Source organism: Acomys minous (assembly GCF_964271855.1).
Source record: "Acomys minous genome assembly, chromosome: 4".
In the NCBI taxonomy this organism is placed as follows: domain Eukaryota; kingdom Metazoa; phylum Chordata; class Mammalia; order Rodentia; family Muridae; genus Acomys; species Acomys minous.
In genome coordinates, this window is record NC_140486.1 from 118,473,470 (window position 1) to 118,501,293 (window position 27,824).

A 27,824-nucleotide genomic window follows, 5' to 3' on the forward strand; every position below is an offset into this window, starting at 1 on the left:
TTTTCATCATTTTGATTTTAAACGCAGGGAGAGAGATCTTTACAAAAATCATTAACCCTATTCAAAGTCTAGTTGAGAATAACCTTTTCTTTCTGTTGCCTGTAATAATGAAGTTGAGGAGGAGGAGGAGATCAATTAAACAAAGGAAATGTGTGTCATGAGATTCAACAACAAACGTATGTTGTGAGATTTGGGTTCAAGCATCAGAGGTACTAAAAATCACTTCACCTCAAAATCATTTGCAATGAAAGGTGTATAAAATCCACAATTGCTGTCAAGCCTCAATATCAAGGGAAAGAAAATGTACTGAAGTAGACTTCTTAGAAGGCCGGCCACTTCAGTGACTTCATTCAGATCCACGCCACCAAGGTTTTTTACACACCCGTCATAGCAGACATAATTGCTACTCATAGCGCCAGCCCTCTATTCTCTTACAGCTTTTCCCTGGTTGTGCAGTTCAGGACCTAGAACTTTGTCTTCTTTCCAGGTTCTTATACAATGTTGAATGCATCGGCTTGGGGTAGGTTGAATTAGTCTTTATTATGTGTTCCTACTAATAAGAATAAGTAGAACCTGGTAAATAGATATTTGAATGTTTGTTAAATGTACTGATGAAAGGTTTACCATGGAAACCAAACCCTGACAAAACATATTTGAAATAAACAGTTGTCATTTGAATGTATTGTACATTGGAAAAACACAAAAAAGATAAATTAACATAAAGCATAAATATATATATATATGAGATAAAAAGATCTTTAGTGGTAGTGAATTGAAAGCAAAAGTCATTTGTTTCAGCAAATAACATATTTACAAAGAATTTACAATGAAAAGAACACATATAACTAGAAAACTTACAGACTTATAGACAAAAGTAATGACAACAGTTTGAGATAATTACGCTCATGAAAAGGGTAAAAGAACAATAGTGGCTTACAAAATATAACTGGGACTCAACATTAGAAGGGTTACTAACTATGAAACAAATAATCTGCCATTAAACACAACAGAATGGCAATTTCCCGCCCCCCCCCCCCAAATTTAGAGAAGATTCAGCCTCTCTATGAAGCCAGATCTTGTACATCCTTCTCAAGGGTCTGGACCAATGAATTCTCCTGATTCTCTCACCTATGTATTTTTCCCAACTATCCAGATCTAGTTCCAGTTCCCAATCATACTGTGGCCACATCTGCTTATTTGTGCCAACTCTGTAGGCTTCCAGCCAGGATCCTCCACATCTACCTACCTCCTCCAGCCTACAGACCTCTCCCACGTCACATCCAATCATGCAACAAAACCAGATCTACTGATACACTCTAGGATTAGACCAGGAAATGGATCCAGTCCCTTCTGGATCTGTCAACCTGACTTCACTTTACTCAAGGCATTTCCAATCTCTAGGCTGAATACTCTCACAGATCCTTTCTTCTGCATGAACCTTCTGTGTGCATAAATAATTATTTTATAAGGCAGGTACATTAGACTAGCCTTTCAATGGAGACTATATGAAAGCCACAAATGTCTGGATAGATGTTCTACAAACTCTGAGATACAACAGATACTAGTCCAACATACTATAAGCCCTAAGGGTACCAGCTCTTATTTACCAAACTAGGGTCTCTTGATAAAGCCAATGAGAATTAAAACCAGCCAGGGAGGAAGGGTGCCTCAGCAAGACTGAGACCAAGACAAGTTTATTTCAAGCAACCAGACTTTTTATACACTTATCAGAAACAGAATAGAATGGCAGTTGTAAACTACAGAGTATGCAATAGTAATGTCTAAGAGTAATGGTTCTGTCAAGCTTCTACGTGCATCACTGACTTCTAAGAAACACCAGTGGCTTGAATGCTTCACTGCCTAAGGAAGTGCCTCAGTTTCTTAGGAACTGAAAGGCACAGAGTGTCCCAGAAGCCATGGACTCTAACCTGAAAAACTTACGACACATGCCTCTCAAGGCAGGTAGACCAGGCCAACTCCATATTTTCCTGCAATACCCAGAAAAATTATCAATCACAAAAGATTATATAGTTCTGTTAGCCTTGAGTAGGCCAATACAACCACAGAGGGCTTGACCAAGTTAGTTGCCATCTGCACCTGGCCAAGAACCAGTGCCTCAGGTAGCTCAAACCTAACACCTAATCCACTTACAAGCTGCTACACAGCAAGGAGAATCTTGTGCTGCAGGTCCAGATCTGGGTGCACATCATCACCAACGAAGATGAAAACCTGAACCACAGCTGAGATCAAAGTATTCTTGGTGGTTTTCTGGTATTTGTGGTGTTTCAGAAATCAAAGGCCTGGAGCCAGACAAATGACTTGTGACAATGAGTACTTGCATGTAGAGCAAACCAACTAACCAACCAACCAAAATCAAACAAACAAACAAACAAACAACCATAGTAAGTGATGTGCTGCAGTTCCTAATACCATTTTGACTAGTGAAATTGCTATGTAGGGGGTGGTGGGAAGGTGAGAGGAATGGAGTGGTGAGTATGCTCTGAGGAAAAGTTGAACCTAGTCAGTGTCTGAGGTCTGACCTAATACTAGAGGCAATGTCATTGTGCATTGCCTGTGCTGCCACCTGGGGTCATGCTGACGTATGTGACCCATGCTGCCACCAGGGTCCATGTCTGAGTCTGAGGTCTTGCTGCAACGTCCATGGCCCATGTGGCCTGTGCTACCACTTTAAGGTCATGCAGACGGCCATGGTCTGCTCTGCTTCCTGAATCCATGTTGACGTCCATGGGTTCTAATGGTTGCCATGTAGATGTGAGTAGCCTATGCTGCCACCTGAGGCCATGTTGATTTCTGTGGTCCATGCTGACACATGGGGCCACATCTGTATCTAAGGTTCTACTGTGGCCAGCATATCAACTTAGCCCTCTGACACTGCACAGGCCACAGAATAAACATTACCTCTAGGAAAATTGGGTCTATGGACCCCAACATGGCCCCTGGTGGGGGTGGGGGGCGGGCAGCCAGGCTCACTAACATCAGCATGGTTTCAGGTGGCAGCACACTTCACGTACATCTACATGGCCATCAGTGGAAATCAGTGTGGCCGTTCCTCAGGATGATGGGAATAGATTTACCTCAAGAGCCAGCTTCCCACTGTCTTTGGCATGTAAATAAAGGACTGTACATCCTACTACAGATGCACTTGTTCATCCATGTTCATTGCTGCTTGAATCATAATAACTAGAAGTTGGAAACAGATTAGAAGTGTGTCAGTGAAGGAATAAGTAAATGAATAATGAAAATGTGCTACATTTGCATAATGAATTATTATTCAGTTGTTAAAATAATGAAATTATGACATTCACAGGTAAAGTATTAGAGCTAAAAAATAATCATCCGAGTGAAGTAGCCCAGACGCAAAAAGACAGATATTGTGTATTGTATTGTGAATGTTAGCTTTTAAGTCTTTAAAAGGCATACTATAATCTTTGTAGTACAGAGGCATGGTATAGAGTAAGGGACTGGGGCCAGGGAGTTTATAAAACACTACACGAGAAAGAACACAAGTCTCGTGTAATAGAAAGAACATACAACTAGAAGCTGATTACAATTACTGATTTTTCTGTGGTTCTTCTTGCTGTATGTAGTTTATTTTACATACATGTAGTAATATAAATGTATATCTAAAAGTAATTTAAAAAGAAAAAAAAGAAACTGATTTCACGGTGGAAACTTTGAAGGTAGGAGAGCCTAGAGAAATGCATACCAAGTTGTTAAAGACTACAGCAGACAATCCAGCCTAATATACCCAATAAAACATGAGGGACTACTGAAAACACAAAGAACACTAAAAATCAAGACATTGACTGCATCCCTCTCTCTCTCTTTCTCTCTCTTTCTCTCTCACGCACGCACGCGCACACACACACACACACACACACACACACACACACACACACACACACTTCAATAATAGTTTTAAATATCAATGTCCTTAATTCTGCAGTCATGTAACACAAGATGACTGTGTGGATCAAAAAGTAAAATTCATCTCCGAGTTGTCTACAAGAAGCATGTGTGCTTTAAATATAGATACTGTTATAGAGTGAAAAGATCAACAAAAGCACTCAAGTCAAATGAGTCCAGGAATCAAGTAGGCACCGTAATCCTAATATCAACATATAGACTTCATATGAAAACTAAGACTTCCAACAACCAATTAATAGTCAATTATTTCAATGCCCCATCTTTCCCATTAGACAGCTCATCTTGAAAAAAAAAACTAAACAATCTGCAGAAATAATTGACATAATACATCAAATACATTTAATATATATCTATAAAAATATTTTTTTCAAACATCAGAGAATACATAGTTTTCCCAGCAGCACATTGACGCTTTGCTAAAATAGACCATATCTGGTGACATAAAACAAGTATTTACATATTTGAAAAGGTTGAAGTAACTGTATGTATCCTATTTGGCCACAAGGCAATAGGGCCTATATTGAGAACAAAACATTTCCTATTACGTATACAAATTCATGGAAATTAAATTAAAATATTTTATCATCATCACTAAATTATAAATGAGTGAAAGAATGTTATAAAGTGCAAGAATTTTTTTTCTATGCCTGTCCTTGCTCTGAATAACACCTTGGAGACTTTTATATTTATTAAAAGCTTCAGGCACTAACGCTGAGTAGATGCTCAGCTGTTCTAACCTGCTAAAATGGCCTGGCCTACTTCCCAGACATGTGACCTGTTACCTGCTCTCTCAGTCTCGTCCTGGCACCTCCTTCTTTATCTATGTCCTGATGGCAACTTCTTTCTTCCTCCCCCTGGTCTCCCACCCAAGACCCTCTCCCTAGCCTTGGAAGTCCCGCCTTATATTCTCCTGCCTACCAATTTGCTGTTTAGCTCTTTATTAACCAATGGAAAATGGCGTTTACAACATACCAAGACAGGAGATGCCTCGTCAAAATTACAGTACCAGAGTCTGGCCTGTAATCAGATCTACACTAGCACAGAGATCAACATTTGAATAATACAAATGTATCTTTAACAGTGAACAAAAACATCATTCCAACATCTACCCCTTTTAGTCCCATAAAAGGCTCTTTTTCCAACATCCATAAACTATATACCACAAGAACAGTTATGAGAACTATCAGGCAAGAGTGACTTGCATAATGTTCAGTCCATTAGTACCTTGCAGCCTTGGAGAAAGTACTCTATTATGTATGCTATCTTGATTCTTTTTTTAAAAAAAATATATTTTATTGATTTATTCATATTACATCTCAATGGTTATCCCATCCCTTGTATCCTCCCATTCCTCCCTCCTTCCCAATTTCCCCTTACTCCCCTCCCCTATGACTGTGACTGAGGGGGACCTCCTCCCCCTGTATATGCTCATAGGGTATCAAGTCTCTTCTTGGTAGTATTATATCCTTCCTCTGAGTGCCACCAGGTCTCCCCATCCAGGGGACATGGCCAAATATGGGGCACCAGAGTATGTGAGAAAGTCAGACCCCACTCTCCACTCAACTGTGGAGAATGTCCTATACATTGGCTAGACCTAGGTAGGGGTTTGAAGTTTACTGCATGTATTGTCCTTGGCTGGTGCCTTAGTTTGAGTTCTGTCTTGATTCTTAAATCGTCTTCTATGACAACTTGCATTTATCAGCCTAAATATATCTTTGTAGACATTAAAACATTTTCTTAAATCCTAAGCAACTTAAGCTTAATTGTGAGACCATAGCTATCTAGTCTTCAACTCCTTCAGAGACCTGAGAAGGAGAAATAGTACCTTAGCAGACAGGGGATGCAGAGCAACAAGATTCCATAATGAAATGACAGAGAGAGCTGGCTGCCTGGGTGGTCATCCAAGGTCCCTCTGCAATGTTGGAGCATCCATCTTTAGCCTTCTGGCACAGAAAAAGACAGACATTTCTGTAACTGCACTGAAGGAGAGATACAACATTTTTTTCAGAGTAGCTTTTCTGCCTGTTCTTTTTCCCAGAAGAATCTGAGTCTTCAACATTGCAAGTGAGTCTGCTTGTCCAGGAGTAGTTCCTATCCAGTTCACCAAGGTATTGGACAGAATGCCGAGCCACAGCATAGTCAACATGGAGGGAAGACTCATTGCAGTCTGCTCTGCTGCCTCCCAATTTCACTAGTTATAACCACGGTAATCTCAAGTTCAGTAGTGAGTTTCTTCAGGTGTACACAGCAAGTGTCCTGTAATCTGGACTCAGTACCTCCTTTTGTTAGTATTATTTCAGTGTTTTGTGCTAAAAATTTTTTTTAAGTTCAATACTTTGAATTTAAAAAGTAGACTATTCTTTAATCTACCTGAAAATATACATAAAATGTACAAACCCTCCAAATCTCATGCCACTTAAAAATTGTTATAGGCTACTAGATTTCAATGTGAGAAACCTGGTAGTATAAACTCAGAAGGTAGTTGCATCAAGCCAGGTTCTGTGGCTGGCTGTAAGTGTCAAGCACAAGGCTGGTCTTGAACTGGACAAGATGCAGAGAGAACACACAGCTCTGAATACAAACTCTATTCCGCACATCCTAGCCCTGTTGCTTGCCACAGTTAAACGTGCCAAATACTTTGCCAGAATACAGACATGGAGATAGGAGAATTCTACTATAGCATGGATTCAGAACTCTGTAGGCTTAGAAGAGAAATAAGAGTATGGTGGCTCATATATATATAATCTCAGCATGTGGAAGGCTGAGCCTGGATGACAGCTGCTAGTTCACAGCTCGCCTGAATTACATAGTAAGCTCCAGATCAGCATGGGTTAAAATAAAAGTCTGTAGTCTACCTCAAAGTAAACAATGCTATTGAGAGAAAAAGAAAGAAAAAATGAGATAGCAGGGATCCCAGCTACCTGATTTATATTATTTGCTACTTTGGACAAAAGATGAGTACACTAGCATCTGTAGAAGATCTTGCTTGGGTTGTAATAGTATTTCTTTTAGAGATGATTCTGGTTAATCTGAACATGACATAGGGATGACTACTTGCTTTGGACACATCTAAAGTCCTAAATACAGGGGAAGCTGTTTTTCACTAAGTCAATCATCTTTCTGGCTCTGGAGAGTGAGTCCCTCCCTCCTCTCTTCCCTAAGCTGTCGGAGCCATACCACCCAACAGTTAAGAGCCCAACGCCTCCCTGCTCTCCTCTGCTTCTTCTCATAATCTACCTTTAAAATGAATCTCTTGCAGCAGACTATGCTATGTTGTCTGATGCCACAGTGGAGGAACAGTAAGTTTTTCACTCTGACTAGTTCTGGGTTTTGTTTTTGTTTTTGTTTTTTAAGACACAAGGGACTTCAAAGTCTTTCCACAGAATCTGTGGGTGTGAAGAACACACAAGCTTTATCCCAGACACACATTCTGGAACCAGTTCCTTAGTTATTGTCACAGCTGCTCACCCTTTGATGTTGGAATGAAGACTGAGTAGATCAATGGAATAAAATTAAGGCACAGAAATAAAACCATACACCTATGGACTCTTGGTTTATAACAAAAAAGCCAAAACCATACAATGGAAAAAAGAAAGCATCTTCAACAAATGGTGCTGGTCTAACTGCATGTCTGCATGTAGAAGAATGCAAATAGATCCATATTTATCATCCTGTACAAAACTCAAGTCCAAGTGGATCAAAGACCTCAACATTAAAGTGGATACATTAAATCTAAAAGAAGAGAAGAGCCTTGGAGAATAGCCTTGAACTCATTGCTACAGGAGACAAGTTCCTGAACAGAACAGTAACAGCTCACGCACTAAGATGAACAATTAATAAATGGGACCTCATGAAACCGAAAAGCTTCTGCAAGTCAAAGGATGCTTTCAATAGAGCAAAACAACAGAGTACAGAATGGGAAACAATCTTCATCAACCCTATATTTCGCAGAGGGCTAATATCCAAAATATATAAAGAACTCAAGAAATTAAACATCAACAAACTAAATAACCCAATTAAAAACAGGGTATAGATCTAAACAGAGAAATCTTAACAGAGGAACCTCTAATGGCCAAGAAGAATTTAAAGAAATGCTAAATACTCTTGTTAATCAGGGGAATGCAAATCAAAATGACTCAGAGATTCCATCTTACACTGTCAGAATGGCCCAGATAAAAGCTTCAGGTGACTGCACATGCTAGGAAGGATGCTGAGGAATGGGTAAACTCCTCCATTGGAGCGTAAGCTTGTCCAACCACCTTAGAAACCAATCTAGAGGCTTCTCATAAAATCAGAATTGATTCACCTCAAGACCCAGATATACCACTCCTAGAAATATACCCAAAAGATACTCCACCATACCACAAGAATACTTGCTCAAATATGTTCATAGCAGCTTTACCCATAATAGCTAGAAACTGGAAACAACCTAGATGTGCCTCAACTGAAGAATGGATAAAGAAAATATGGTACATTTACACAATGGAATACTACTCAGCTACTGAAAGCCAAGACATCGTGCATCCTCCTTTGGGCCCTCATTGACTTCTTTGGTCTGTGGATTGTAGTATAGTTATCATGTACTTTGTGGCTAATATCCACTTATAAGTGAGAACATATCATAGATGTCTTTGTTGGTCTGGGGTTATATGACTAACGATATTTTCTAGTTCTATCTACTTGCCTTGATAAGGATAGGTATTTGGAATTCAGTGGTGAATTATACTAGCTTATGAAATTTTTGGTTAAAAATAAAATATTTGATTTCCCCCATATAAGTATGTTCCAATAAGAATACAAAATATCTGAATGAATATTTTATACTACTATATGTAAGTGAAAATTAGAAATTATGGCGTTTTAAGAATTCAGTTTTAAAATATTCATACAACTTAAAATATTTAGAAATAATCTATCAACCAATTGTGTATTGAACTTGCTATCAAATTTTAATAAGCATATTATATAATCATTGCGGTATCCCAAATTACCACTAGCAATGACTACATTGGAATTAATGATAATGTATTTACAGTCTTGGAAGAACAATCCCAAGCTATTAAAATTAAATATTTAAAGCCAGGTGTAGTCATAGCACTCAGTAGGCAGAGGCAAGTGTATCTGGGTGAGTTTGAGGCCAGGCTGGTCTTCATAGTGAGTTCCAGTACAGCAAGAACTTCACAGTGACACTATGTCTCAAAAAACATTAGCTAGGTATATTGGAAGAGGCAATAACAAGAAAGGAAACAAAGTAGCCTTCGTGTTATTTAGATATTGGCTTTTTTTGAAATTTTTGAAAAAAAAACAGCTGATTGAAAACTTTTTTGTTAAGATGAAAATTTCTCATGTGTATGTAGACTTCAATTTTTTTCTAAAATTTCTTATATCTCAGATTATAAATATTCTCTTACTTTAGAATAGTTTTAAAATTATGTTCAAATTAAAATAAAAGTATAGTTCTATTTGTACTCTATTGCGCGCCCCAGCTCTGAATATTTCCACAAACACGCTGACTTTAAAACAGTATATTTAATACTCTAACAATGTAATTCATTGGGAGAATATGGTCCGTGATAGAAGACAATCTTTTTTCCTGAGTGAAACTGTAGGTATATATTTATGTATTCAGTCAGGTAAGATCTCCATAGAGAAGCAAGCAAAGGGCTCCATGAGCCAGTGATGAACTGTTGCAAGTAGCCCCATCCAAAGTTCGTGGAGCCATGTGAAAGATATAAGCACACAATCATGCCTTGAGAACAGTTATTAGGTATGACCAGTACTGGACTCTTGTTCGTGGAGTGACTCCAGAACTGAGTATGTGAAGCATATATTTAGCCCCAGTGCACCAGGCTTCTGTAGAAGCAAATGGGAACAGCAGACAGCACCTTTCTCTCCTCCAAATTCCTGGCACCTAAACAGCCATGCAGAGAACTAAGGAGGCATGACCAAGGGCAAAGAGTCTCGGAATAAGTGTAAGCTGTGGAGACCAGGGCTTGGAGTCTTGTGAAGTCTCCCCATGGTAGCTGCCACTGACGTCATCGGGAAGCATCAGAAAAGCCTTTCATTGTCTTCTAATCTGTACTTCTCCAAGACAGAAAGAGACAAGCTACAAATGTACAACAATGGTCCTATGACGATGGCAAGGTAGGGAGCAAAGTTTATTTAAATCAAAGCAGTAGCACCTATGAGAAAGGAACATATTACCACGAATCACAGCAGGATACGAGTAGAAGCAACCAGGAGCCCCAGTTATATCCAGGGACGTTTCTTCGCAGGTCCAATAAAAAGAGGGGCTGGTCATTCAGTAACGTAGGTAACTCTTTTCTGAGTGACAGATTAAGTAATTTATTCACGTCTCTACTGTGCACGTCCTTACCCATATTGCATTTGATTTAAATCATCTGCCTACTTTAATTATGTGTAGGCATAAGATAGTAAACAGAATTTTCTCTAGAAGTTTACTTGAGGACACAGTTTAGTCTATCACTTCAGGCTGGATTGACCTGTACTATTTCTTGTGGAGAATACACTATTTAGTTTTAATGATTGAGAGAGAGAGAGAGAGAGAGAGAGAGAGAGAGAGAGAGAGAGAGAGAGAGAGAGAGAGAGAGAGAATGTGTAGGTGAGAGTCTTAAGCTTACAAGTACATTATTATTAGAAAATCTCTGTGCAGATAGCCCAGAATAGGTGGAGTCCATGTTCCTAACCTGTCCCCTACGCCTGCCTTCCTCAGGAGTATAAATTATAACACCATGCCAAGTTTTTGCATTGCTGAAGTTGTAACCCAGGGCTTTGTGCATGGTAGGCAGACACTCCAAGCTAGATCAACAGTCCTTACATTTTACTTTCACACAATTTTCTAGTCCTATTTTGATAAACTTTTGGCAATTTTAAAGTCATGAATTAACATTTTACAATTTTCTAATGAAATGTTTTCCAACTTCTTTAAAGGTAGAATTAAAAGCCAAGTGTCATGCTGTTCATTTTTCTAATATTTTTCTCTTCCAGTCAAATTAGATTCATTTTCTTGGATCTATCTCATTAATTTTTTTTTTATGTTTCTGGGTTCAAAATGATAAAGCTTTAGTTTTGGGTTTTATTTTAGTGGTGGCTTTTCATTGTAGTTGTAGGGTCGAAATTTTCCAATCAGTTTCCAAGGAATGCTTTGATTCTTTATACATCTGTTGCCTTTCTGAGAATTTCTTTCATTCTTTCCATCCTGTTAGTCCTTGGTTGGAATATTTTTTAAGTGCTGGCTTAAACTCCTTTTCAAATAAATTAAACATACTCATCTTAATTTTTGATAACAATTTTCTTTTACAGCTTGAGTTATTTTTCTGTTTCTTCATATGCCATGAAAATTTGAAAGCTTGCTATCCAGCTTTCAAATATGAGATTCTGTATCTTTTACAAATTCTGCAGAACATGCTGTAATATTTATTATTTTGACACAAAATCAGACGGTTGGCTGAACCAGTGAGTTATACGGGCTGTAACATCAACGTAAATGTTGTCTTTAAACAAGTGTTGCAGTATTGAATGTTGTACATGCCCCGTGCTGTTAACAGTAGTTTATATTATGGTTTGCTTTCCAATCTCTTTGCAACACCCTTTAGATAAGAAACACATATGACATCTTCAGAACAAGCTCTGGAGTTCATAAATGACATTATGTGTTTGTGGCACATTTGCCTCTGTGTATGTCTGTGTGTGCTGACCCATTTCATAACTCCCCCCCCACCATCGTTTGGAAAGAGAGATGAGTTTTCATTTAATCAGAACCTGCACAAATTGACCACATGTATGTAAGGATGGCTTAAATGGGGGGAGCAAAGAGAGAGGGAACCAGCACCAGTCAACTAAGATGTGCTGAGCCAGCTCTTCCTCTTCCATCTCACAGGTTGTTCTTCCACCAGCTGTAGTGTTTGGAGGGACACCCACACCCACAAACGGACTTACTGCCCTCTTCATTATTTCATATCTAAACATTTAATGATTTTGATTTGTAGTCTAGCCTGGATAACACAGTGATTCTCCTTTTTCAAAAGAAACAAACACTTCATGAACTTTTCCTTAAACTGCACATCTATCCTTATTTCTTATTTCATATGACATAATATGTGACTTTTATGAAGAAAGAGCTTTATCTATTACATAATCCAGTATCACTTATCAATGACAGTTTATATGGCAATATGTTAGAAATGTTTATCTGAAAGGACAGACTTTTAGGCCACATGGTAAAGTTTATTCTCCTAGACTTATATATTTACAGGTCAATGAAAAAGGAAAAATTCTCCACATATCTCAAAATGTTTCAGTGGGCATTGTGAAGAAGGTGAAATTAGTCACATTAATGAAACCCAAATGCCAACATTTCAGAAATTAGTGAAATTCAAAAATCTGTATTCAAGATTTCTACACAACAGTGAAGAAGAGCTCTCTGTCAACTGTGACGTTCTACATTTAGTAGTGCAAATTACAGCAAATATCACCTCTTTTTCTTTCCTCAACTAACTTGTTCATGACCTCATCTTCCCAAAGCCTACACACACTCTCAGGTTCCAGAATCATTGTGCCCAGCCAAGTGTAATAGCAGGGAAATGACTCCGAACTCACATCTGCTTTGTTGACAATTCCTCAGATCTTTCAGGTAGCTGTCAAATTCATTCTGCCCTGCTGTTTCAGCTGCATTCAGTGGCATGCAGACATCATTGTGTTCAACTCTCTCCAACATGGAATCAGATTCCTTCACCTCGTTCATTACTCAGTCACACACTTTTTACAGTCACCGTAATATGTGTGATCTGATGTGTGCAATATTAATTAATTTATTTCTATATTTTGCTTTTCACTGTCCTTGGATGAAAATTTAGCCATAGTTGAAACTTCCATGAATCTAGACTTTCAATTCTGAGGAATGCCTGCAAAGCTTAAAACTTTGTTTCTTCTGGAACAAACTGTATAAAAGAAGGCAAAATGTTCTAATACATTACTTCAAACCCAAATTATTTTATTTAAGATGAATACGAATCATATTTTAAAGTTCAGTAGATTCTCTATGGTATGTTAAACTTCTATCATTTTATTTTTTTCTTCATAAAAACCACATTCCATTTCTTTAAAATAAAAATCTTGTTAGATGTGCTGAAGCCAAACTCATTTGGTTTATTGAAGCACAACTGTGTCATTCCTATTCTTAACTCCACATTTACTGAGAAACAGTTATATATTAGTTCAGCTACGTTGCCAGCATTTGCCCTGTGATGATGATCATCAGATAATACAAATCAGAATTCTCCTTCTCTCTATGGCTTCTTTATTCTTCCATCTCTGCTTCTATTGCTCTGTCTTTTATCTTTTCTAGCTCCCTATTGGCCCTCTCCTCCCCACATTTGAGATGATCATTAAACATTTACCAGACCAATACTGGTTATGCTCCTAAAGAACAGAAGATGTAACTTCATCAGTGAAAAGAATAATACACACACACACACACACACACACACACACACACACACACACACGTGTATATATGATTATCAAAATAAGTATTAGGACACAGGTACTTTTTATAATCAGAATTTCAGTTTTGGAACTAAAATTTTCTTTAATAAAATTTGGTAGAAACTTTTGAAACCATGCCTTTATTTTCAGAATTTCTGTCAGATTTCTAATAACGATAAATTGATACTTTACAAATTGGTTGTGGCTTCCAATATAATACTTTGAGTGTCTTCTCCAAGCCTCACATGGTCACTTATTCCAAAGTTTTTCATTTAATCTGAAGACACAGCTTATATGCTATTTATATCCCAGTATAAAACCAGATGAAATATAAAAAGTATTACATCATCTGTAGTAAAATTGTTTCTATATAAAGTTCTGGTTTAAGAGCCTGGAAACAGTTCATGTGAACTACCTTGAGGGATAGCAATACTTTCTTTATAAAGTATGGCTAATGTGGCACATCTTCACTAGGATATGTTGGAGTGATGTTTTTATGAACTGTGTAAAGACTGTTCTTGTATTATTCAAATGCTGATTTCTATAGGGCAGAGATGTGATTACAGGTGGGACTTTGGTGTTAATATTCTTTGGCCCATCATATTTTGTAAGCATACATTTCTTTCACCTTCTGATTGGTTAAATAAAGAGCTGAACAGCCAATAGCTGAAGCAAGAGAGGGAGGCAGGACTTTTGGCAGGAAGAGGGACTCTGAGAAAGAATCTGAGGATCACCAGTTACCAGCCCAAATCAGAGGAAGAAGCCAGTACAGTTGGTTAAAATGGGAATGGGGGAAGTGGGGCGTGAGGGTGGGACTGGAAGGAGAGGACAGAGGGGCCTGAGTTCAGGCTGCAAAGAGATTAAATAAATAATAAATGAAAACAATTTTAAAATGAAATAGCTGAGACTCTGCCCAGCTATAGTTTCACAAGCTTATAATAAATATAAAGCATCTCTGTGTCATTATTCAGGAGAAGGCTGTCTCAAAGAGACTCCCATTTTAATGCAATATGGTGAGAATTTGGAGGAAGGCAAAGTGAAATCTGGGTATTTATTTTATCCTCAAAGGTTTGTCGTGTTCTTCATTTTGACATCTATTCAAATTATGAGCATCAAAATAACAATTTTACCCACACACTAGTAAATCTGTCAGAAGAGTTAACAAAGGTTTTTTTTTTTTGAAATTTGAACAAAAAACAATTCAGTGTATGAAATAGGCATATTGGCCATGGTTTGTCATAGAACACGAGCCAAGCTATAGAAGTAGGCTGTTACAGTTTTTCCTCCCATCCCCAAGCTACACAAAATATTCTCTCAACAGTAGGTGATTGACACTTACGCTACAATCTACAGACTTCTGATATATGTTGAATCAAGTTAATACATAGTGATACAAGTTAGATGACAAGCTAAGTTTTTTCTAATCTCTATGACAGAATATGTCTACTATTGAATCTCTGGCTGTTGGAGTTATTGGCTGAAATAACTGTCCCGGGCTTCACGGTACCCTGAGCCTTACCTTGGAGAGCACAGTGGCAAAAATGTTTTTCCTTGGCCCAGCTACTCTGCAACCATACCTGGTACTTAGGCTGAGACTCTCCTTGAAATAACAAGCCTATTTATATAAGAATATTGCTTTTGCATCAATGTCATTACCTTATGATGTTAAATTATGATGTAGGTGGGGCATCATTGTGTCAGAAGCTCTGGTCATACTGATTTCTCTTTGTTCTCTCTCCATCATCTCTGAAAACACTGCGTGCAGTTTGTAGGTAAAAATAAAACAAACTTTCATTAAAAACAAAACAATCTTCTTGGCAACGTGACCAAGATAGCTGGATGCGCTTAGCACGGATATTTTTCTGCTCCTGAAAGTAAAAAGAAGACAGAGACTAAGCCTGCCAAGTCAGAACTCCTTAAGGGAGAGGAAAGGAAGCTGGTTTCTGGACAACAAAGAAGGGAAGCAGATTAGCATTTCCTAGACCAAAGAAAACCTTAGCACCTCGTTGCTCCACTGTGAGTTGAAGGCTGTCTGCATTAAAAAAAAAATCCTCCTTTCTGGATTACAAGTTTACTTAGAGGTTATTTATGTTTTACAGAATTTTCACAAAAACATAAGAAATAGCTGGTGTATAGGTGTCAAAGGCATTTCCTGTGACCTGCAGCTTCAATATCACGCTGTTTCACAATGGAAATAGCGATTCCTGGTGGGATCACCTGTGATTAGCTCAGTGAAGGGCTGAAAGACCATAGTGGGCATGAGATATGAAGACGAGCCACTGTCACGGCTTTGCTTCCTTCCTCATTTGAGACAATTTCATATTTCATGTCCTCTACTCGAAAGAGCTATTCTAAGATGACAAAAATGGCATGACTAATACCAAACGAAGCCACTTTCACCAAGAAATTAGACTATTATTGCTGAATGTTGCTAGTAACTTGGCGGTTGGTGCTTTCTATCAGTGTTGGCTGTGATGGACCGAGGAAGTTCACGTAATCTCTTAGGATCTGTCTCCCCATTTCTTGCCTCCACTTGTCCTCAGTAGTCCTTATTCCTTATGGTTGACTTACTGTGTGCTATAACAAGTTCTCTCATCTAAACTCTTTGAGTTTAACATTCTCCTTATGCAAGTAAGATAGTTTAACCATCAACCTTTCAGGAATGAATTAGTGCATTGCTAGTGTACATGAACATATACAAAGAATAAAATCCACCCATGATTTTGGTCACCATGAGACTTAAGGGTTAGCTGTAATACATGGAGAAGGTCTTTCTGCTAATGAAATCTCCATGGAAAGTCTTGAGACAGTGCAGGGCCACCCACAGTGTGAAGTGAGCATTAATAAACATGATGCCTTGAAGTATTTCTGTGATCAGACTGAGAGTCCTTTGGTAATATAGTCAGTAGTCTAGCTGAGATATATGGTGATGCTAGAGCTTTAGGTTAGAGTTTATTAAATATATATAGTAGGTTCTAAGACTAGCAGTTACATATCTCAACATAATATTGGCTATGTATGACAAACCTAGAGTCAACACTATTGAATAAGGAAAGCTGAATGCATTTTTTAAAAATAAGAAATGAGACAAGAGTGTCCACTACCTCCACACATCTTAGCTAGAATAAGATGAGTGAAATAAAAGAGGCTGAAATAAGGAGAGTTAAGCCTACATAATGAAATATAATTCTATCTTTTAAATGTAAATCTATTTTTTAAAGGACACTAAACATTCCAAGAGAAAACCATTGTAACTGTAGTGGTAATTAAAATAAATGTAAGTAAGTAGAAGTTTTACATAATTAATATTGAAATTTCCATGACAGAAATCATTGAAAAATTCCATCCATAATACTTACAGATAGAGAAAAACAATGATTGGACATAAATCTATACAAGAGGGTAAAAACTTTAAAACACAAAATAAATCGAAGAACATAACATGATGCAATAAACTGTGCTCACAGATAAGCACAATTTAAAATGTTAAGCTTTTCATAGTTATATAACCTACTAGTTTGATACAACCTCTATTGAACCACAGTGGTTTTATTCAGATAACTACAGAAAACATTCGTAAAATTCATGTTAAAACACAAAAGATCACGGAGAGCCAAAGCAATGCTAGAAAGAAAGAATAATGTTATATCTTACAGTACCAGAGGTCACATTGTCTGACAGAGCTACAGTGACAAGAATGTGTGGTATGGACAACAATGGTATGGAAGTTTAAGAATAAAGTAGAACAGAGAAACAAATAACAAACCCACACAGCTATAGGCACTAATTTTTTGAAAAAGGTATAAAAAAACCTGCATTGAAGAAGAGGCAACCTCTTCAACAAACGAGGCTAGGAAAACTTGTCGATCCACATGCAGGAGAACATAATTGGATCCTTATTTTTTATGATGTACAACAATCAATGAAAATGAATGAAAGACATTATTGTAAGACCCAGAACTTTTTGAGGACAAACTATAGGTACATGCAATGGCTTTCCTAAAAGAACTGCCTAAAAGGAGCTCAGGTGGTAATAGCAAAGCTTAATCAATAGAATTGCAGGAAATCAAATGCTTTCATGCAGCAAAGGAAATAATAAGCAGAATGAAAATATAGACGACAGAGTATAAAAAATTCCAACTACATATCCAAAAATTGATTGAAACTGAAAATTATAAAGAATGCAAAACATAAACATAAAAAATCTGATCTAATCAATAAATGGAAAAGTGAATAATATACATGGTCATCAAAGGAAGCAATATAAATTATATGAAAAAATTTACTATCCAAATTAGTTGAATATAAATAAAAAATTATATTGGGATTCTATATCATTCCAGTAAAAAGAAGAGAGAAGGAAGGCACAATATGAGCAAAGTACTGTTATAAATGAACAAAAATGTCACAAGGAATTCAGTTATGCAGTATTCCAACTAACAACTTAAAGATAATAATATTTTAAGAATATATATAATTCTATAATAATATATAAAGAATTATAATTAAAACAAAAATTCCAGTGAGGTAGTATATTTTGAGCTATAAATACTTGTTGTTTAAGAAAGAAGGTAAGGCAGAAGAAGGGAAAATTAGGGCGTTTGAAAGATTGAGCAAGGCATAGAGAAAGAGACGGGTATTGTGTAAATGATCATGCTGAACAGGTGCGTCTTAGCTTTGTGTGTAACGCAGAAATACACAGTGACAAAGTGAGATTGTTTGGTGTTGATGTAAAACTATTCAGAAACTGTAGTATGAAAAATAGAAGGATATTTACAGCATATGAATTTTTATGTTAAAATGGTAAATTATATAAGATCTATGAATGATTCACATTAAAATATTATTTAAATTTACTTATAGAATCCAAATTTTATTCAAAGAAGGAATACAGCAAGGTGCGTGGTAAATCACAAAACTGAGTGTGGAATTTTCTTTACAGTTTATACATTTTAAACAAATTTGTATTTTAAACATATCCATTTCCTTATATCATCAATTGCAATGACATTATGTGTGTAGAGCGCTAGGTCTTTGTACTCATAGATAAACATTAGAGAAACCCGGAATGCAAGCATGCAGGCTTTTCTCTTCAGTGAAAGGTGTGTGTATACTTGTCATCCACATAGAAGGCTAGGAGTAAGTGTTATTAATAACCTGATCATCGTTTGCCACCTGTAGAACCAGGCCTCACCTGAATCCCCCAGACTCCTGGATATTGTTTCTTAGTCAATAGAACTCATTCTGATGAAAGAGGTACTATGTACTTAGCAGAATAGTATATTATTATGTTTAATCCAGACCCTTCCTTCATTATCCTGGGCATTGCTTCTCAGTCAATAGAACATATCCTTTTGAAGAGTTCACAGATACTTTGGGGGAAAAAAAAAGACTTATACTTCAAAAGGGAACATCTATGTAGTCATTCCGTTAGCTTTGTTGACAGAATTGTTGAGGGCACTTTTTTCCCCAAAGTTGTACTGTGCATGTGCTGTCACTTGAGTTTTTTATCTTAGTCATTTTGATAGGTGTAAGATAGAATCTCAGAGTCCTTTTGATTTGCGTTTGCCTGGTGACTAAGGATGTTGAACATTTATTTAAATGATTTTCAGTCATTAGATATTGCTCTGCTGAGAATTCTATTTAGCTCTGTACCCCATTTTGTTTGGATTATTTGGTTCATGATATTTAATTTCTTGAGTTCTTTATATATTTTAGATATTAGCCCCCTGTCAGATGTAGGGTTGGTTAAGATATTCTCCATCATACAACAAGGGCGTTTACTCAGCTATGTTTATAGCAGCTTTATTAGTAATATCCAGAGTCTGGAAATAACATAGATATCCCTCAACCAAAGAATGGATACAGAAATTGCGGTACATTTCATTTACACAATGGAATACTACTTAACTATCAAAACCAAGAAAATCATTAAATTTGCAGCCAAATGGATGGAACTAGAAAAGATCATCCTGAGTGAGGTAACCCAGACCCAGAAATACACACATGGTATATACTGATGCGTAAGTGGATATTATCTTAACATAGATGTCTTCTGAGAGTCCAGCTGGGGATCTGGACAGATGCTGGGGTTTGCAGCCGGGCTCTGGGTGGAGCCCTGAGAATAGTATGGATGAGTAGGGGCGGTGGAAGGACCTGGAGGTGTCAGGAGCTCCACAAGAGGACCATCAAGGTCGGCAGATCTGGACCAGGGGGAGCTGCACAAACTGATGCACCAACCAAGGGTACTGCATGCAGACAACCTAGATCCCTCTGTTCAGCCGTAGCAGATGGGCATCTCATTTTTCATGGCTGAGGGGTGGGGGAGTGGTGACTGCCTCTGACATGAACACTGATGCCTGCAATTTGATCACTTCCCCTTGGAGAGGAGGCCCTGCAGGCACACAGAGGAAGAGGATGTAGGTTATCCTAATGAGACGTGGTAGGCTGCAGTCAGATGGTGGGGGAGAAGCCCCCTCCCTGTCAGATATCTAGGGGAGGGGAATAGGGTGGAAGAGGGAGGGAGGGTGGGAACCGCAAGATACAAGGAAGGGGATAACAATCAGGATGTAAGATGAATAAATTATACTAAAGGAAAGACATAGAAAAAAGAAAAGAAAGTTAAAATAGGACTTTGCTATGGACTAGGACTAAAGTTGCAGCCAAATTATTAAATCAATGTAACTAATTGAAAGTAGATCATTGGAAGAAGTAAGGCCAAGGGCAATAATTTAATTCAATCAATATAAGGTAAAAAGAAATGATCGCATCTGTTAAAGAGCAGCCTTGTAGATTGTGTGTCATGTCCATAAACCAGTTTGTAGCTTCACTGAGTAGCGAATTGAGCGAATTGGATTTATCTGCCAATATAATAGCAGATCAGCGCAGCATAGAAATGTAGATGGGCAATCTGAGTTCAATAATGTGAACAGCGTTGCTATTGAGAAAATAATAGTGAATCATGCTAGGTAATGCTCTTATTACCATCAGAATCCAAGGAAATTTTGTTCTATTCTAGGCTGTAAAGGAAACTTCCACAGCCATAAATAGCTTATTCCTTGTTTAATCGTGCTTAATATGATGATTCTTTCTTTCCACTACATTTATTAGCAGGTAAGTCCAGCTGTAGGATCTGTATTTATAAACACATTCTGTAAAATTTGCCTTTGTCTGCATTCATCTCAAATAAAAGCCACGTGACCCATTGTGCAGCCAAAATTGGAATACGTAAAACGAGATGCTCTTTTGCCTGTGTTCCTTCCTTCAGCTTTAGCACTCAGATCACAGATTTTTATGCCATGTGATGCTGCTCCCCCATGGGGCACAGTAACAGACCTCTTAAAATTTCATCTCTGCTAAGCCATGTAAATGGCAGTTTGCTTTAGCTGAGGCAGAATTTGAGGTCACTACCAAGGTTTGCTTCCAGAAGAAAGTTTTTCTTGCTGTCAAATGGCCAGCTGTAAAGAACACTGAGTGTATTGAAAGCATTGTTCTCAAAATGTTGTCCATGGGATTTTACAATTTCTTTTTTGCCTTCAGCCGATATTGGTTATATTAAATTGTAATACATAGAGTCTGCCCCCCCCCCCGTTACTGTTATGTTTGACAATCGAACATAAGCAAAGACATCAATCTTTCTGGCTTGACTGTTTCCATATCCTCAGGGCAATCCTAATAGAAAAGAAATAAACTAACAAAACAAAACAAAACAAAACAAAACAAAACAAAAAAACATAGACAGACATAATTTGAGAGTCACACCATGAAAGGATTTCTTTCTGTGTATATTCCTCTGTTAATCTTGGAATTTTATCCGTAGTTTGAAACAGAAGCTTCCATTGAAAAAATATGACTTCTAAATTTGCAAAAGGAAATATATTTCAGGGGAAAATATTGAACTTGACAACACTTAAAGGTATTGTTAGGCCCTGCTTCAGGGCGTGGCTGGAATGCCCTGCCCTCTCTCTACCTAGGAGTGGGGCTCCCCCTCTCCCAGAGACTCAATATATACACCAGACATTTTGGTTCCAGTTCCACTTCCCCTTACCCGCCTTGCCCTTTTCCCACCTCCCCGCCCTCTCTCCTTCCCTTCCCTCCACCCCCAGCGCGACCTCTCCCTATCCTTCTGCGCTGCTGCCAACAAACCTGTATCTATATATTATAACTTCAACGCCATTAGCTCAATCCAATTATTTAATTGACCAGGTACTATATATGTTTAAAGACAGGATTTTAATTACTTGACATAATGAAACTGTATTTCAAGTAGATCCAGAACTGTAGTACCACAAAACATCGATGTTCAGAAAAAGCTCTAATTGATATTAGGATGCTACTGTTTGCTAGTAAATCAGTCTGAGTTACTATTGATACACCATCTGAGAGTTTCATCCTCTCATTTTTCTTTTTGATGTCCTTCCTGTCCCTCATCATCAGGGGTATTGAAGTAACTCAAATCTAGACCCTGAGGACCAAACTCTCAATCCTTAGCTCTAGGATCTCAAACTAGAGATCACTATACAAAAATAGGAAGATTTCATGTTTCCATAGAATAACTACATATAAAAAGACCTTCACATATTCAGAAAAGATTATTTTGTACACTATTATTCAGATTAATAAAGTAACGGTGTAGAAAGCGTGGTTCATTTACAATTCTTTCGTATTTTGGTATCTCTCTTTTTTCCAGTCTTTCCATCATATTGATTGAATAGCACATCTTATCTGAATGAGCAGCCGGTTGGACAACTATTCAGTTTTAAACACCAGGTGACACAGAAAACATGCCCTTGGCTTACAGTTCTTCAGGCAGTCCGGATTCAGGCAGGGAAACGGATGTGACTCAGGGGTGAATAGAGAATTAGATAGCTTCACGACTTTGTAACCAATCCGCACGTGGAGCAGAGGGAAAATTCCCACAACCTGCTTGGCAAGGATCTACTAAAGCTGACCGAAGTCAAACTGCACCCTTTCCAATAGATAATAGAACCAGAAGTCACCAAGTAATGTCCCCAAAGCAGGCACATTCCTTGGGGATTTTCCACTATGCAGAGAATAATAGGTTTCCTTGAATGTGATATTCCAACTAGTCTGACATTCTCTCATAGAGAAACTGTATTCCAGAACCTTCTTGGTGAGGGAACTGTGAAAACATGGGGGTATAGACAATGCCTTCTTGACCTCTGTGTCCTTACTGATTATCTCTGCATGAACATTCTAATTTTTCAATACTTCTTAACTATAAAACACAAACATAGCACAAGAAACTTCTAGACTCCAGTATACTCCTCTCTGCCTTTATTGGTGGTAGAAAAATCATCATGTCTTTTTGTCTAATTATTCTGCTCTGGAAGGAGCCCAGAGTGCTTACTTGTACTTCCACCTGAGTGATCCTATGCCCCTTTGGGAGAACATGACAATCTCCCAAGCTGCACATCCTGATGTGAGATTAACAAACCAGGTTCGCATTATTGCCAAATCAAGGCTCACTGAATAAATGACCACTCTAATACCCACTCTATAGTTCCAGGGACTACATAAAGCTGGGTATAAAAATGGCTACTCCGTTGTCAATCAATAAAATCAATAGTGAGGTTCATTTAGGAATTTTCCCTGCCACACAAAATGCCTACCTTGCTTTTGTAAGTCTTTCCAAGTTATTTCTCCACTATATGAAATATTTTAAAGATGATATATGATACAGATTTATGATGTTAAAACGTAGTTAAGTGTGGGACACAGAGGAAGGCATGGAGCAGTTATGCAGCCTGAAGAAATGCCAATTTAAAACACAAGGCAGGCCCTTCAATTACATTATGAAGAAGTGCAGAATAAAACAAGCAAACAAACAAAAAACGTTGTTACCTGGTCACAGATTTGCCTTGGGAAGTGATTTTGGCAGATTCCTGCTATTGGCAAGTGGAATAAATGAGAACTTGGAGAATACTGGACTTTAAAGGCTCCAAGACTGACTCCATGAGCACCTTCACAAAGATGCTCTTGGGACAGCAGTCCATTCTCAGCATCAGATTTTCAGAGAGCTAATCACCTTTCCAACTTGGATACCAATAGATTTCTCTGTTATAGATATACTTGATGTCTATTCTGAGATGACCACGAATGTTTTGTAATCTCATCCTCAAATATCACTTTTTGCACGATCTTCCATCTATTCCATGAACCGCAGCCAACATGTGCATTATGTCTCCCGAAGTGCCAGACAGCTGTGAAGTGAAAAGGAGGATTCGCTGTTTAGTTTTCTGTTTAATGAGATCCCCCTTCACTAGGAGCAGCCAGGAACCTCCTTGTTGGAATTGAGTTGAAAGTATCTTTTAGCAAACAGGTCATGCCCGTCGATCATTTTAAATAGCATCCAACCCATTTTTTTAAAAATTCAATCTGCTAGTTGCCAGAAATTTCTCATATAGTTTATGTATGAGTTGAAGATTGGAGAATTTATCAGGTCTAGGTGCCATGAGTTCTTAAGATAATTACTAATTGAATTTAATTCTATATGTGAGGTTTTATGATTTTGGTTCCACATTTCATATTTCATATTATTTCAGGAATTCCCAACAATAACCAAAGTCTGTAAAATAGGCTACAGGTAACAGAGTTCACTTTGGCTTTCCAAGGTTTCACATATATTTGACTGGGAGATACTTGTTGATTCATGGGATTTGCTGTAGGAAGCTACTTGACTTCAGGTTACTGTGTAGGCAAAGTATGACTTCATCAAAGATATTCACATCTTAGTCCCCAGACCTGTTATGTGCTATCTAATGTTGGCAAAGGAACTCTGCAAATGCAATTAAGGAGATGTTCTTGGGATGGAGAGGTTATAAGATTAATGTGCTTGGCTGATGGTGTTTAAGTCTTTAGAACTTTGATGACTGGCTTAGATTGATGGCGCTGGAGGTGGTGCACAACAGATTTAGTGTTATAGAAACCCTTATTGCCATTATTGACTTAGAAGATGGAGAAAGGAGAAATTACATACTAAATGTAAGTCACAGAATAGATGAGGTGTCAGAGCAGGTAAAGTCAGTCCGCAGGAAACCCGGCTAACCTGAGTTGTGATGTCTACCTCCATGAGCTGTGTTCTAAACTCTACATGTATGCCATGGTATAATAACCTACATACACATTTTACACACACACGCACACACACACACACACACACAAACACACACACACACGCATGCACGCACGCACATGCACACACGCACACGCACACAAACACACGCACACACGCGCACACGCACATGCACACACAAACGCACGCACGCACGCATGCACGCATACCCTAAAATTTTTAAAAAGAAAACAGCAGTGGCGTCTAAATGTTAGAGCTAGCATTCAGCTGGCAGGTTATAAAAGGAAACCCGTGGGTAAATGTGAAGATCAGAGTCACAAATACTTAAAGGACTACTTTAAATAAATGATTCTTCCATAAGTGTTCAGAAACAAAACTCTAAGCCTTGTCAGCACTTAAATTTAACCAAGCAGCATTGGTCAGATTTTTGACCTGTATCCAGATACACTTATAAATTTGTATTGAATAATGGATTAAAGGTGTGGTAATTTATTATGAGAACAGCGGCCAATAAAGAGACCTATTTTACGCATCTCTAATTATCCTTGGATGAGCAGTGAACCAGGTTCTAGCTTACCAGAAAACTAACTGAGGCACAAGAAAAGTATGAATGCATTGCATTTGCACACATCATCTTGGAACTGTCACATTGCCACTGTAGGCAACAATCAATCATCCAAAGTAAAAGCAAGCCCAGTATCAACAAGGCTTAAAGTTATAGTCATGTCACTTGAAGGAACAGAAGAGATATGAGTCAAAGGATTACAGTGTGTGTGTGTGTGTGTGTGTGTGTGTGTGTGTGTGTGTCTGAAAGTGTGTGTGTGTGTCTGAAAGTGTGTGCATGTGTGCATGTGTGTGTGTCTGAAAGTGTGTGCATGTGTGCATGTGTGTGTGTGTGAAAGTGTGTGTGCATGTGTGTGTGTGTGTGTGTCTGAAAGTGTGTGTGCATGTGTGTGTGTGTGTGTGTGTGTGTGTGTGTGTGTGTGTGTGTGTGTGTGTCTCATGTATCCAAATCTGGACTTCAGCACCTATACAGCTGGATTACATCCCTGAATATTGACTATCTAGGCTCTATCTCTCCAGTGCAGAAATTACAAGTGACTGCCATCACACTGATCCAAGAATGAATATTTGCTATAGTAGAAATGATAATTCTAATGTAATATCTTTGAAATAAGAAGAAAAATAGATAAAAGACATTGTATGAGAAACCACTTTATTATCTTCTAAATAACTTCTTGTGTGTGTCCATATACTTAGAGATAGCCTTGTATATTAATATGAAGTACTGTAGAATACAGTAATCTTAAATAGTTCAATATGTAGAGAAATGAATAAGTGGATGAAAAATAAAGAACATATAGTAATATTTTAAAAATTGATTTAAGGGCATGGCACTCCAGAGATAGAAGATATAAATATTTGCTTCTCATAAGTCTGAATGACAGGAAAGTATCAAACATCTCTGTGTAAGGGATTGGAAGCAATCAAGGCTTGTATGTACATGGTAAGTGAATGAGAGATTTTGTGCCTAAATGAATATAGATTTTTCATGAATGGGCATTGGAGATGTTTTTACAGTTGATTCCCAACTACTATAGAGGATTCTATTAGAAGCCAGTATTTTCTTATCTTTAGATTTTAATTGGGTAATTTGAATAGTTTCTCTGCGCCCTGAGGCAAAAGGATTTGTTCAAAGATTCCTGGAATTTGCTTCTGTATCTCTTAAGGAAGAGGATGCATATTGTATTTGGCAATTTAAGCTCAATGAAAGTGAGATGGGGCTTACTGAGACGTCATAAATGGTAGCTCTCTCTAGCCATGGCTTCAAATCTAAAGTACCATTCTTTAAAAGTGCATATGGCATTCCTGAACATCTTTAAGTAAACCTACCTTAGGAAAAACCTTGGAAAAATAGTTAAATGTTGGTGGTTCTATAAATGATAAATGATAGATGAGTGTGTCTTTCAGTATCAAAGAGAATAATATGGCTCTAGCAATGGAAAAACCTTTACAAAGTAAGGAATTGTGAATTATGTTCATTTATTTTCACTGGTTTAGAATAATAGGATAGGTATAACTCTGAACAAATAACATGTAATGATTTAAAACACAATTGAATGAAATCTTTATAAAGATTAAAATTGGTAATAGTTTATAAAGATTCTATAGAATTTAGCCATTTATTATATTCCAAATTTTTAATTTAAACTATCTTTGCAATTTTATTTTTATATATCTTTTTTTTGTAGGTATTGGGACTGGAATTTTGGTTGTTTCTGTCTCTCAAGGGAATCATTGTCTAAACAGTATAATGGCAATTGCAAATCTGAGTGTAGAAAACAGAATTCAGGTGCATAGAAGGACAAAAATAAATCAGTTCTATGACCTAATGCCCTCCAAATTAGTTTCAAAGGCTAATCTCAATGAAACAAGAAGTTGATGCTTAATTACCCCCCTCCTTGTACTTTTAAAATGGCAAAAACACCAAACAGTTGGCGTTTGTTTGTTTGTTTGCTTTTCTCTTCTGTTTGATGACACTTGAAAATGTGCCATACTGAAACCTAAACCAGCTGCCACTATCTCGATCTTGGGCTTCTCCCTGCCATAACCGTAAGAGTTGTATTACTTATAACTTTTGTGGCTCATAGTATTTTGTGGTAGCAGCACAAATGTAAAAAGTTAAAATATTAAAAGTAAAATTGAGAGAGAGAGAGAGAGAGAGAGAGAGAGAGAGAGAGAGAGAGAGAGAGAGAATAATGAAATCATTAAAATTTGAAAGAAAATCATGGGAGAAAAAAAAAGACAGACCAAGAAACAAACTTCCAAGAGGAAACAGATGCTCTACCAGTGTTGGATGATAAAGGAGTTTACTTGTTAAGGGAGGAATCTTGGTGTAGAGGGCAGACTAGAAGTCACATTGGTAAAATCTGGTGGGAATAAAGATAACATATAATATTAATAGATCTTAATCTTAAAAAAAAAGAGCTAAAAAATGTAGATTTGATTCTTTTTTTTCCTGCCAAGAAGATAAGATAACACTATTGAACACATTATGATGTTTGAACCAGAGTAGAGTGTTCACAGCCACTAGAAGTATAAAAAGATAGTATGGACTTTAGAAGCCTACGCCAGAGTCTAAGTGTGGATTAACATGAAAAGGAGTCTGGGAAACTAGCAGGCTTTAGGCCCGCAGAAGTCTCACCTGTGCTCCACATTTGCCTGAACAAGTTAAATTAGAAACATTTGGTAGAAACTTGGATCAAGGTCCCAG

General features: G+C 37.6%; 1 long non-coding RNA gene across 1 annotated transcript in view; it reads left to right on the forward strand.

Annotated features, from left to right (window-relative positions):
• Nucleotides 1–27,824, forward strand: part of LOC311595696 — a 95,456-nt gene that overhangs the window by 54,180 nt on the left and 13,452 nt on the right. Inside the window, exon 2 of the long non-coding RNA XR_014778549.1 lies at nucleotides 25,939–26,057. This is a non-coding gene — a long non-coding RNA (uncharacterized lncRNA). The remainder of the gene's footprint in view (nucleotides 1–25,938; nucleotides 26,058–27,824) is intronic.